The following is a 13,060-nucleotide window of genomic DNA, read 5'->3' on the forward strand; positions in this document are numbered from 1 at the left end:
ATTTCCTTTCTAAATGTCGGAGAGCAGCTGGAGGATGAAAGAAGTGAAGGCCATACAGCTTGTAAGAGACTGGTTTCTCAGACCTAACAGAGACAGAAAACTCCAGGCAGGAACTTTCCAGTCTCTTCCTCCAGCTCTTCCTGGGGTCTTAGTGGTGATGTTTGTTCAAGAATAAATGTGCCCTATAGGAGACCAGGGTGTCAGGATGACCTGGAAGGCAGGACACAGACTAGGAAAGGAGAGACTTCAACATCTTCCTTTTGCTAGAAACAGGCACAAATGTCACCCAAGCAGAAAAGTCTAGCCACTTGGCCCCTGGGGTTTGTGAAAGATAAAGCCCCTCATTCTCCATGAGACTCTCATTCTTCATGAGAGTCTTTGCTATGTGGGCCTGTTCCAAGCTTCCAGGGAGTGTGAATTGCCAGCTTGCAGGGTACTAAGTGCTGTTGGAGGTGGAAGGGTGGAGAGGAAGAGCAGGACAACTGTTTCTTTGGAGGCTGTCTAGCCCAGACAAAAGCCACCAGGGCTTCCCTGATGGCTCAGCTAGTAAAGAATCTGCTTGCAATGTGGAAGACCTGGGATTGTTCCCTGGGTCGGGAAGATCCCCTGGAGAAGGAAACAGCTACCTACTCCAGTATTCTGGCCTAGAAAATTCCATGGACCATACAGACCATGGGGACACAAAGAGTCAGACACGACTGAGCAACTTTCACTTTCACTAGACAAGACAATGGGTATGGATTTGGGCCAAGTCAGCATTTGAATCTTGGTTCTATCACTTATTTGCTATATCATCATTTCTGAACCTCACTTTCTTTTCCTGCAAAATAATAATAATCCTTCTTCATAGCAATATTATTCACAATAGCCAAAAGATGGAAAAGACCAAAATATCCATTGATGGATGAATGGATAAATAAAATATGATATATCCATACAATGGAATATTATTCAGCCTTAAAAAGGAAGTCCTGCCACATGTTATAACATGAATGATCCTTGAAAATATTATGTTAAGTGGAATAAACGAGTCAAGAAAGGACAAATACTATATGGCTCCACTTACATGAGGAACATAGAGTAGTCAAATGCATAGAAACAGAAAGTAGAATGGTAGTTGCCAGGGGCTAGGGAGAGAGGGGAATGGGAGTTAGTGTTTCATGAGAACGATTTCAGTTGAGAAAGATGAAAAGAGCTCTGGAGATAGTAGTGATGGTTGTACAAAACTTCAAATATACTTAACGCCAGTGAACTGTACCCAGAAATAATTAAGAGAGTAAACTTTATGTGTATTTTGCCACAATTTTTAGAAATTGCATGCCAGCTGCCAAAGTAAAAGCACTTATGTTAAAATAATATGTCTAAATTAAATGACTCAAAACAAAGAGTCTGAATCCACGTTGACATATAGTTCTTACTCCATCCCATCACTGTGGGAGGAGAAGGCTGAGAGTCAGACATAAAATGCAGTAAATAGAGTATTCTTCCTGATGTTTATGTGCTGTGCCGTGCTTAGTCGCTCAGTCATGTCTGACTCTTTGCGACCCCATGGACTGTAGTCCTCCAAGCTCCTCTGTCCGTGGGGATTCTCCAGGCAAGAATACTGGAGTGGGTAGCCATTCCCTTCTCCAGGGGATCTTCCCAACCCAAGGATTGAATCTGGGTCTCCCACATTGCAGGCAGATTCTTTACTGTCTGAGCCACCAGGGAAGCCCCTTGTGATGTATATTTTACCACAATTTTTTAAACGAGGAAAAACTAGCAATAATGCCTGCCTGGCTTATTTCCTCAGAGAGCTACGGGATTAAGGAGATAGTGGACAGAAAAGCCCTGGATAAGACCCCATGGAGTGTTAATTCACTATATTCCAATATAAAAATTTTTTTAATGTTTTTAAAAAGACCCCCATGAAAGAAGGAAGTATTCCTTTATAGAAGCCCCAACAGCAAAAAGGTTTAATCCATCATTATAAAGCCTCATATCAGTTAGCTTAAACCTCAAAGTTACATTTAATACTTTGGTACCAAAAACACTTGGCCCATCCTAAAGGCCAACTTCTCATTCAGAGAGTCAGCAGGGTTGCTGAAGACCCCCCAGCCTCAGCCTCAGCAGTTGTGGCAGAGTTGCCTCCTCCAGCTGGGTCAGGAGGGAATAGAGGTTGCTGACCAGTGGACCCAGACCAAGGGCTTTCCCTTCTTTTATTAAATAAACACCACCTCCTCTTTCTTTCCCACAACCCTTGGCAGCTCTCTGCTGGGTCCCTATGTCCTGCCAGCCCTGGTCCTGTAGACTCTGGCTGGGGGCTGAGGTTCTCACACATTGGTGGCTCCAGAGACACTTTCTGCTTTGTCTCTGTCCCTCACACTTACTGAGCATCTCCCCCACCCTCCCCCTACAGAGGCAGCCAATGTTCCTGGCACTTCCCTTATTATCTCCCTGAGAAGGTCAAGAGGATTAATTATGGATGTCAACATTACGAACTTTGTTACTATTCTTATAGATAATATTCACTAACAGCTCTATTTTTACATTCTCATCATATGGACAATATTGTCCAAATGGTTTTCCACTCTTGCTACTCATTACAATTACCTGGAGAGCTCTTGAAAACCACCCATACCCAGATGCCCTCCCTGGCCTAATTAAATAAGTACAGCGTGGTCATCACTCTCTATCTGGAGTAATTACCTCTCCCTGTCTTTGTTCACAAGGGCCCTAGTCCTTGACACACAAAAAGAATCAGCAGGAGAGCTTGGTCAATATTCAGCCTCATTCTTCCACCCTGAGGAGAGCCTGACAATTATAGTATCCTTTTATGTTTTCAAGTTGTTTCTTCCTGTGCTCTACTCCCATATCCACTTCTATCCTTTCTAAAAACCCATTTTTCTCAGCTCACCATTTCTCAAAACAGTAGAGGAGTTGTGGGAAATAGGGGAGACAGTGACTGTTTGACTGATAATGGTTCCCAAAGATCTGTCCAGCCCTAGACCCCACCTGTTAAGTGTCATCTTGTTTGGAAACAAGGTCTTGACAGATATAATTAAGTTAAAGATCTTGAGATGAGGAATCAATCCTGAATTATCTGGGTGGGCCCTTAATGCCATCACAATTGTCCTTATAAGAGAGAGATAGAGGGAGATAAGACACATAGATGAGGGAGAGGCCATATAAAGATGGAGGCAGATATTGGAGTCATGGTTACAAGCCAAGGCATGTGGAAAAGTGAAAGAAATTGTTAGTTACTCACTCATGCCCAAGTCATTGTGATCCCATGGACTGTAGCCCTCCAGGTTCCTCTGTCCATGGAATTCTCCAGGCAAGAATACTGGAGTGGGTAGCCATTCCCTTCTCCAGATCCAATCCAGGTCTCTTGTATTGCAGGCGGATTCTTTACCCCTTGAGCCACCAAGGAAAGTGGGCTAACAGCTAAAAGAGCCAAGAACAGATTGTCCCCTAGAGCCTCTGAAGGGAGTGTGGCCTTGCCAGCACCATGATTTTGGATGACTAGCCCATAAATACTGTGAAGGAATAGAGATTTCTGGGGTTTTAAACTACCCAGTTTGTGGTAATTTGTTATGGCAGCCTTAGTAAACTAACATGACAACCAAATGAGTCTGGCTACTCTTGTCTTTACAGCAGAAGCTCCCCAAACCTCTATGCTAATATGCATTATTTCCCAAACACAGGCCCTAGAAAAGTACTCCCCAGAATACACCTTGTGCTAGGTCACATTCTTGACAGCAGCAATGCCCCAAACTCACAGCGTTGCAGGTCATATGCATGAGAGTTATAGCCATCTATATATAAATACATGTACTCACTCGATAAATATATATGAGCACTTACTATGAGTCAGAAACTATTGAAGGCCCTAGGAATATAGTAATTAAAATAATAAAATTGTATCTCTTGTGAAAATTATACTCTAATGGAGTGATCAATCAATCAATCAATAAGCAAATAAACAGCAGGTGGTAATGAATATCAAATAAGCTAAAGGGACAGACTGGTTCCAAATAGCAAAAGGAGTATGTCAAGGCTGTATATTGTCACCCTGCTTATTTAACTTTTATGCAGAGTACATCATGAGAAACACTGGGCTGGAAGAAGCACAAGCTGGAATCAAGATTGCTGGGAGAAATATCAATAACCTCAGATATGCAGATGACACCACCCTTATGGCAGAAAGTGAAGAGGAACTAAAGATCCTCTTGATGAAGGTGAAAGAGGAGAGTGAAAAAGTTGGCTTAAAGCTCAACATCCAGAAGACTAAGATCATGGCATCTGGTCCTGTCACTTCGTGGCAAATAGATTGGGAAACAGTGGCTGACTTTATTTTGGGAGGCTCCAAAATGGCTGCAGATGGTGACTGCAGCCATGAAATTAAAAGACGCTTACTCCTTGGAAGGAAAGTTATGACCGACCTAGACAGCATATTAAAAAGCAGAGACATTACTTTGTCAACAAAGGTCCATCTAGTCAAGGCCATGGTTTTTCCAGTAGTCTTGTACGGATGTGAGAGTTGGACTATAAAGAAAGCTGAGTGCCGAAGAATTGATGCTTTTGAACTGTGTTGTTGGAGAAGACTCTTGAGAGTCCCTTGGACTGCAAGGAGATCCAACCAGTCCATCCTAAAGGAGATCAGTCCTGAATGTTCATTGGAAGGACTGATGTTGAAGCTGAAACTCCAATACTTTGGCCACCTGATGCGAAGAGCTGACTCTTTTGAAAAGACCCTGATGCTGGGAAAGATTGAGGGCAGGAGGAGAAGGGGACGACAGAGGATGAGATGGTTGGATGGCATCACCAACTCAATGGACATGAGTTTGGGTAAACTCCGGGAGTTGGTGATGGACGGGGAGGCATGGCGTGCTGTGGTTCATGTGGTCGCAAAGAGTCGGACACGACTGAGCAACTGAACTGAACTGAAAGGGACAGAAAGGGAAGGGGTGGCCACTAAAATGGTTGTCAAAGAAGGCCAGGTGTTTCACCAGGTCATTTTCCTAAATTCGTTTCATGTAATCCTTTAAACAAACATTTCGTCCTTTTCATATGAGGTAGATATCATCTCCACTTTGCAGATGTGGAAACTGAGGTTAGGGAAGTGAAGTGATTTACCCAAATCATAAAGCTGTTGAGTGGCCAATACAAGATTGAAACCCAGGCCTGTCAGACACCAAACAAAGCCCATTTACTACCACCATGCTGCACAGTTCCTGTCCTCAGTAAGACTCCTGCTGAGGTCTTCCTGAGCCTGTCTTGGTCTTTCTATACTTGTTCAATGAATCCCAGTGAAGTGTGTGGTTCCCAGGGGAAGAGGCCTGGAGGAGAGAGATCAGATGGCCAAGGACACTTCTAGTCAGAGACTTGCCCCGCAGAACAATTTCAACCCATTTCTATCTTTGGAAGATAGGCAGAGGGTACTGAAACTTCCTACTTCTTGCCTTGGGTCTTCTCACCTCTCCTTTCGGTCAGCCTTATCACCTAGGGCCCTCAGGGCAGATCCATGGTGTCCAGATAAAGGGACTCTGTAATGCCTTCCTGTCTCTGAGCTGTAGCTCTGAGTCCTAGACAGTGGGCAGGACTCAGGTAGAGACCAATCAAGCATGAAAACTTGGGGTATGCTTGCAACAGTGTGGGGCTCAGTTTGATTACCGTATAGGCTGCACAAAGCAAGGAGGAGAATCAGGCTGCACAGGAGGCTGAGGCCAGATCACAGAAGGCTTTGAAAGCAGGCCAAGAGAACAGCCTCCATTCTCTGTACTGGTATTTGCCAAAGTGCATCCTACAGACAACTCACATTTGGGGATAACAATAGCAGGAACGGGAAGAGGTATTATGTGAGAAAGTGAAGTTTCCTTGTCACTAATTTGGAGTTCAAAGAAGCTAAACAGACCCCTTTCATGCCGAACTTCCCAGACCTGACATGAGGGTAGGGGACCAGCTCAGGAGCCACAGTGGATGCCATCCTCACAGCAAAGATGAATGGAAATCCAGGAGAGGCAGACTGGGCTAGGGGTGGCCAATCAGTGCTGTGGATTCCAGCTTTAAATCGCCTTCTCTCTCCCCTCCGTGCCACCCCTGCTACTCACACTTCAGTGAACACTATCCCTCCCTTTAACTTGTCTCCTTATACCTACCTGCCCCAAACGCATTCCTGCTCCTCACACACATTCTCCTCAACCATCTTATCCTATGCCTCTTCACATGCAAGCACTTCTCTAGCTATGCTACACTATACACCATTGTGCATGTGCGTGCATGCTCAGCTGTGTCTGACTCTTTGCGACCCTATGGACTTTAACCCACCAGGCTCCTCTGTCCATGGGATTCGCCAGGCAGAAATGCCGGAGTGGGTTGCCACTTCCTCCTCCAGGGGACCTTCTGGACCCAGGGATTGAACCTGCATCTCTTGTGTCTTCTGCATTGGTAGGCAGGTTCTTTACCAGCTGAGCCACTATAATAGTTTATAAGTCCTCTGGGTTGTTATGTGAAAGACTGCAGTCACTAGCAAATATACTTAAAATTCATCTGAATTTCACAGAGGGTTTGTCCTAAGCTCTTCTCAAAAAAGTCTAGAATTTAAAAAAATATCAATTGTTTTTTTTTAAGACCCAGACAGGCTCATCTGAGCTTGGAGCTTTACCACACTGTGTGTTTCCATGGTAACCACCTCGCGTTCCAGACTCCTGTCCTTCACTTCCCTTCTGGAACTGGCTGTGAAATATGCCTGAGGAGCCCCTGTTGTCGCAAGAGTGGCCCTGCCTTCATTTCTGCAGCAGCCCCCGCACTGGCCTCGCCACTCTGGAACCTTGGTTGAGGTTTAGGATTTGCGTATTGAGCTGCACATTCATCCTGGGCCCAGCTGCAGCTCAGCTTCAGGAGCCTCTGCTTCTCTTAAAATCATATAATAGCCTTTTCAAACTCAAGACAGTAGAGCAGGGTTGTTAAGAGTGTGGATTTTGAAGCCAGACTGCTGGGTTTGAAAGCCCGGCTCTGTCACTTACCAGCTGTTTCAACTCATGTGAGTTACTTCACCTATTTGAGTCTGTTTCCTCACCTTTAAAATAGGAATAAAAATAGAATCTCTCAAAGAGTTGTTAGGATATGTATGTGTAAAGGTGCTTCAAATGGCATGATAAGTGCTATATAAGCATTACTGATTAGTATTATTGCTGTTGTTGTCTGTCCCCTCAGCAACAGACATTTTGGCTGAGTCGGCAATTAAATGATATTCTGTGAGTGAGGAGCTTGTGGGTATCACAAGGGAAAGCATGTTTTCAATTTGGTATCTCCTCAAGCTCCTTTTAAGTCCCTAGCCCAGAGTAAGGCTCAGCTTTTACACCTAGTCCCCTCTGCATCTAGAAGGAAACTCTCATCCCATCACCCAGAAGACCTGGGCACTGGGATCAAACTGCCATTTGGGCCCACAGACAAAGACGTCAGCACTCTGACCAATTCAGCAACTCAGGACCAAGGCTTAGGCTTTCCAATTTGGGGTGTGCAGCACCTCAATGCAAATGAAGCTGCCCCCGGACATAGAAAACAAACTTACCATTACTGAAGTGGGAAATGAAGCGGGGGAGGGAGTTTGGTATTAGCAGATACAAACTCTATTTATAAAATAGATAAACAACAAGGTCCTACTGTATATCACAGGGAACTATATTCAATATCTTGCAATAAACCATAATGGGAAAGATTAAGAAAAAAGATAGATATACATGTCTAACTATTGCTGTACACTAGAAACTAACACAATGTAAAACAACTATACTTCAATTAAAAAAATTAAATAAATAAAATTTTTTTTAAAATGAAGCTACTCCCAGGGGTGTACCCAGTCCTGGGAGGACTTCAGCAGCCATAGTGAGGGGGGGTAGCACTGACCATGCAGCAGGCCTTGTCTGGAGCACCTCAACATATGCAGCATACTAACTCTGTTCATCTACAGAGGGAAACCAAAGCACAGACAGGTGAAGTAACCAGGGCAAAGTCACACAGCTAGTAAATAGCAGAGCCAGGAATACAATCCAGACAGCCTGGACAGCAGGCTGCTCCGGAGTCCATCTGCTTACCTGCTCTGCCACACTGCCTGGCATGGAGCCGGTTCATTTCTGGCCAGATGAGCCCGAATGCCTGTACCTGTGCAGATGACTTAGCTCCTGCATGCATGCTAAGTCGTTCAGTCATGTCTGACTCTTTTCAACCCCATGAACAGTAGCCCACCAGGCTCCTCTATCCATGGGATTTTCCAGGCAAGAGTACTGGAGTGGGTTGCCATGTACTCCTCCAGGAGAATCTTCCTGACCCAGGAATCAAACCCATGTCTCTTACACATTCTGCATTGGCTTATCACTAGCACCACCTGGGAATCTCCCTAGTTGGAGAAATATGGGACCAACACAAATGAGGGGAAAGGCCAGAACATGTGGCAGCCTTCTCGGGACATGTGGACAAAAAGTCCCCCAGGCCACCATCACATGGGATTTTTGGAAATTAGTTTGGCTAGCTGAGGAATTTTCTAGAAGACCAGAGTCCAGACAGATGGAGTTCAGACCAGAGTCAGGCCCATCAGCAAGGGGCTTTCCCAGGAGGCCAGCTTAATACACAACTGGGTTCCCTTCGAGATAAGGACCCAGGGAGAGACACTACCATTCAGCAGCTCCTCCTCAGTGGAGTTCCTTAGTGGCAGGCACCATAGTTCCCAGGGTGTGCCTTTTCCTCTTCATGGGAGCCCAATAGCAGCCAAACACCCCGCCCAGACCACTGGCTCCTCAGGAAGAGCAGCCTCCCAGGCAGGGTCCTCACCTAATGTGGCAGGACCACTTCTTTTGGGAACAAGAACTCCAGGCTCTCAGCTGGTGACACCCTCTGAAGGATACAAGCCCCAATCCCTTCTCTTCAACCAGTCTGAGCCAAGAGTGGGGTCACCCTGACAGCCTCAGGCACAGCCTATATTCTCTGAGAGGTCGTGAAGGGCTTGGAGGAGTACATGGGCTGCCAGTGTCTTCCACCTAGAGAGCCAGTGACACTTCCCTTCCTGGCTCAGAAGGCAGTTGGGAAATTTGGGGGGCACTCCAGGCCAAGAGGTTGGAGGCAGCCAGATGGTGGGAAAGGGGAAGGGAAGAAGCCAGATGCAAATGGAGGCTGGAGGAGAGGAGGGAAGGGGACTGAGCCACTGAAGGGAGTTCCCGGGGATGAGGCCAGAGGACCCAGCTGGAGAGTATTTGCTCCCAGGCCACTTCAGACCCACCTTCTTCTCACAAGGCCTCTAAACTTATCCTAGGAATAGCATCTGATACCAAACCCATCCTGCATGACAGAGATCCTTTCAGTAACTTTTATTTTGATATAGTTTCAAATGTACAGTAAAATTTCAAGAATAGTACAAAGACCTCCTTTATACCCTTTCCTGGTATCACCAATTATTAGCAAGCTGACCCATTGCCTTTATACTTTGTGCATTCTCTCTCACTCTGCATATCTGTTTTCCAAGTTATATGAAAGAAAGTTGCAGATGTGATAGCCTTTTGCCCCTAAATTCCTCAGTCATAATTTCTGCAAAGATATTTATTTGCATTATCAAACTTTGCAAAATGGCATGGGTATAAGGTTTTTATCTCATCTCCAGAACATGTTCAAATTTCACCAACTGTCCCAGGTTTTTAGCTTAATTTTATTTTCCTTTTGGATTTTTTTTAATCACGCAGCTAATAGTGAAACTGATCTCCTTGTAAAATGTTACAAAGAAGGCCAAAGTTGTCCTCTTTGAACATCACTCTCCATCCCAGTCCCTCTCACATTAAAAGGCATGATAGTGTAATGGGTGAGAGCAGGAGTTCTCTGCTGCTAGCTGGCTGTGTGGCTTTGAGCATGTTCCTTAAACTGTCTGTGTTTCTGCTGTCTGTAAAATGGGGATGATAATAGTAGTAATGTCATAGTTACTACATAGTCGTATTAAATGAGTTCATCCCAATAATGCTTTCAGAATAGTACCTGGTGCATAATTAAGTAATCAGTAGATGTCAGCTTGTCTTATTATCCCATTTGATCTCACTCCATTGGGTGACCCAAGGAAATTTAAGAAGCAAACACTGGGCCTGCCAATGACTTTGTTTCATGGGGTGGCACAGCCAAGCAGCGCAGGGGGATAGCCTCTACCTGCTCACTGTGGGAGTGATGGGGATTCAAGAATCCATCAAGGTGTGCATGGCCAAGCATATATCGTGGTAAATGTACCATCTGTTCTTACAAAGAATATTTTACAGTTTGAGGGGCATACTATTCTAAAAATTTAAGGTAAATCATAAATACTCTATGTCTTGACTAAAATTTTGTTTAGTTTTTCTATTAGTTGCTAAGAAAGAGTCTCTTTACTATCGTTACGGATTTGTCTGTTTCTTCTTTTAATTCTGTCAATTTTGGGCTCTGTCATTTTTAATTAACATTTTTAACCATAAACTTATATGTGCCTCAAAAAAAAAAAAAAAAAAACTTATATGTGCCTAATGACTCTATTTGAAAAATTGAGTCTTTTATCATTACAAAGTATCCCTTTTTATCTTCAGTGATATTCTTTACCTTATAGTTTATTTTCTCTGATACTATCAATAATATATGTACCATATATCTACTCTAGCCTATGTGTTTATTGTTTATATGGTCTTTCTTTTTTCTACCTATTTTTTTGTTATAGACAAAGACTGCTTTTTCTTTTTAAATCCATTGTGAATATCTCTGCCTTTTAATTGAAGTGCTTAATATATTAGCATTTAATATAATAATTAATACAATTGATTTAAGTCTGTCACTTTTCCTATTATCTGACTTTTGGCTATTGCTGTTCCTCTTTCCTCTTGTCTGATTTCTTTTGGATAAATTTTTAGAATTTAATTTTAATTTCTCTATTGACTTTTGGGATAAACCTCTTTGCATGGTTTTATGAATGATTATGTATTAAAGTATACATTCATAACTTTTTGCAATCTAGTTAATGTTGTGTCTATATAAAATGTAGAAATCTTGCAGATATATATTGATGCATCCACTTATCACATCCCTCACTTTATATTATATTAAGTGTATATTGTATCTAAATACATTGTAAACCTCACATAATAAAATTATAATTTTTTCTTTAAAAAAAAAAAAAAGAATCCATCAAGGTTAGATGCACTCCAATGTTCACAGCAGCACTGTTTCCAAAAGTCAAGATATGGAAGCAACCTAAATGTTCATTAACAGATGAATGGATAAAGGTGAGGTGTCTATATACAATGGAATGTTACTCAGTCATAAAAATGAATGAAATAATGCCATTGGCAGCAACATGGATGAACCTAGAGATTATCATACTAAGTGAAGTAAGTCAGACAAAGACAAATACCAGTTGATATCACTTATATGTGGAATCTAAATATGATGAACTTTTTATGAAACAGACTCATAGACACAGAAGCAAACTTAGGTTACCAAAGGGGAAATAGGGTGGAGGAAGTATCAGTTTAGGAATTTGGGATTAGCAGATACAAACTACTATAGATAAAATGATAAACAACAAGGTCCTATTGGTATGGCATAGAAACTATATTCAATATCTTGTAATAAACTATAATGGAAAAGAATATTTTAAAAAGAATATGTGTATATATATGTGGAAGAGGGCATGGCAACCCACTCCAGTATTCTTGCCTGGAGAATCCCATGGACAGAGGAGCCTAGTGGGCTATGGTTCATAGCATTGCAAAGAGTTGGATGTGACTGAAGTGATTTAGCATGCATGCATTCATATATATATCTGGATCACTTTGCTGTGCACCAGAAACTAACACATTATAAATCAACTATACTTCTATTTAAAAAAAGAATTCATCAAAGTCAGCCTTCCATGATAGAAATTTTGTGTGTTGCCAATGTTGCCACTTGCACCTCTGGAGAGTCTGGACAGGCCCCAGAGCAGAACTGGCATCCCAAGAACAAGGCAGGATGGGAACAGATGCACACTAACTACAGATGTGGGGAATTCTCCAAGTCAGGTCTTCAGGAACCTGCAGTAGAATGGAGACTTCCAGAAGCACCAGAGATCCTCCTGCAGGTGTCACAAAAGGGATCTGGCACTTGGAAGATTTTTGCTTGGTCCTCTGGGCTCCTCATCCTGGAGACTATGACATTTCTTCTCCCTAGTAAATGAGGAGGAGCAGGGCAGAATGGAGATTTGGTGAGGTCCACCAAAGCTCCCTCTAGGGCATGAGCCCCGACAGGTGAACACCTGCCCTTACACAAGATGCCTGGGTGAAGCCGCATGGTGAATAAGTTGTGGCTCCTGAAACATCCAATCCTTGGGCATGATTATGAGGATTGGGAGAGCACATTAGAAAGTAGCCTGGGTAGGAAATTGTTGTGATAAACCCTCCCGGCTGACTAGCTTGGGACAGGTTGCTTCACCTTTCTGAACCTTCACTCCATTCTACAAAATGAGTATAGCAAGCTCTGCCTCTCCAGGAGGCTGAAAGATTTAAAGGAGATCGTGTGTTACAAAGCCAAGAGTTTGCCAAGTAGAAGATACTTTTATTTATCAGTTCCCAGGCACTGCTGGGATGTGGACAGGATGACAGGAAGGTCACTGTGCTTGTTCCTGTGGCTTGGGTCCTGAACTATTCTCCAGGCCTCTCCCTACTCTCATACGTACCTTCTTTTCCAACCAGACTGCCTGCCCCTGGGCTGACAAGCTCTTCCTCACTCCCTGGCCTTCACATCTCCTTCTCCCATGGCCTGACATGACTTGTCTCCCTTTGCCACCTGACAAATGGCAGCAACATCCTTCTTCCTATAGCTTGGGGGCTTAGTCTCATGGGCCTGGACTGCTGAGGCTCCATCCCACGGCCCCAGCACTTAGGAAGGATTTGCCTCCATCAGGCTCAGAACTACAGGGAAAAGGGCAAAGGAGGGGGTGGTTCCCAATCCCTGGGTCTCCCTGTGACTTAAGCTCTCCTTCTCTGAAATCCAGAGCCAGCAGAAGGAAGCAGTCTCAGCACTGCCTGGGCCCCCTATACTCTTT

This window comes from Cervus elaphus, chromosome X (assembly GCF_910594005.1).
Source record: "Cervus elaphus chromosome X, mCerEla1.1, whole genome shotgun sequence".
NCBI classification, from domain to species: Eukaryota; Metazoa; Chordata; class Mammalia; order Artiodactyla; family Cervidae; genus Cervus; species Cervus elaphus.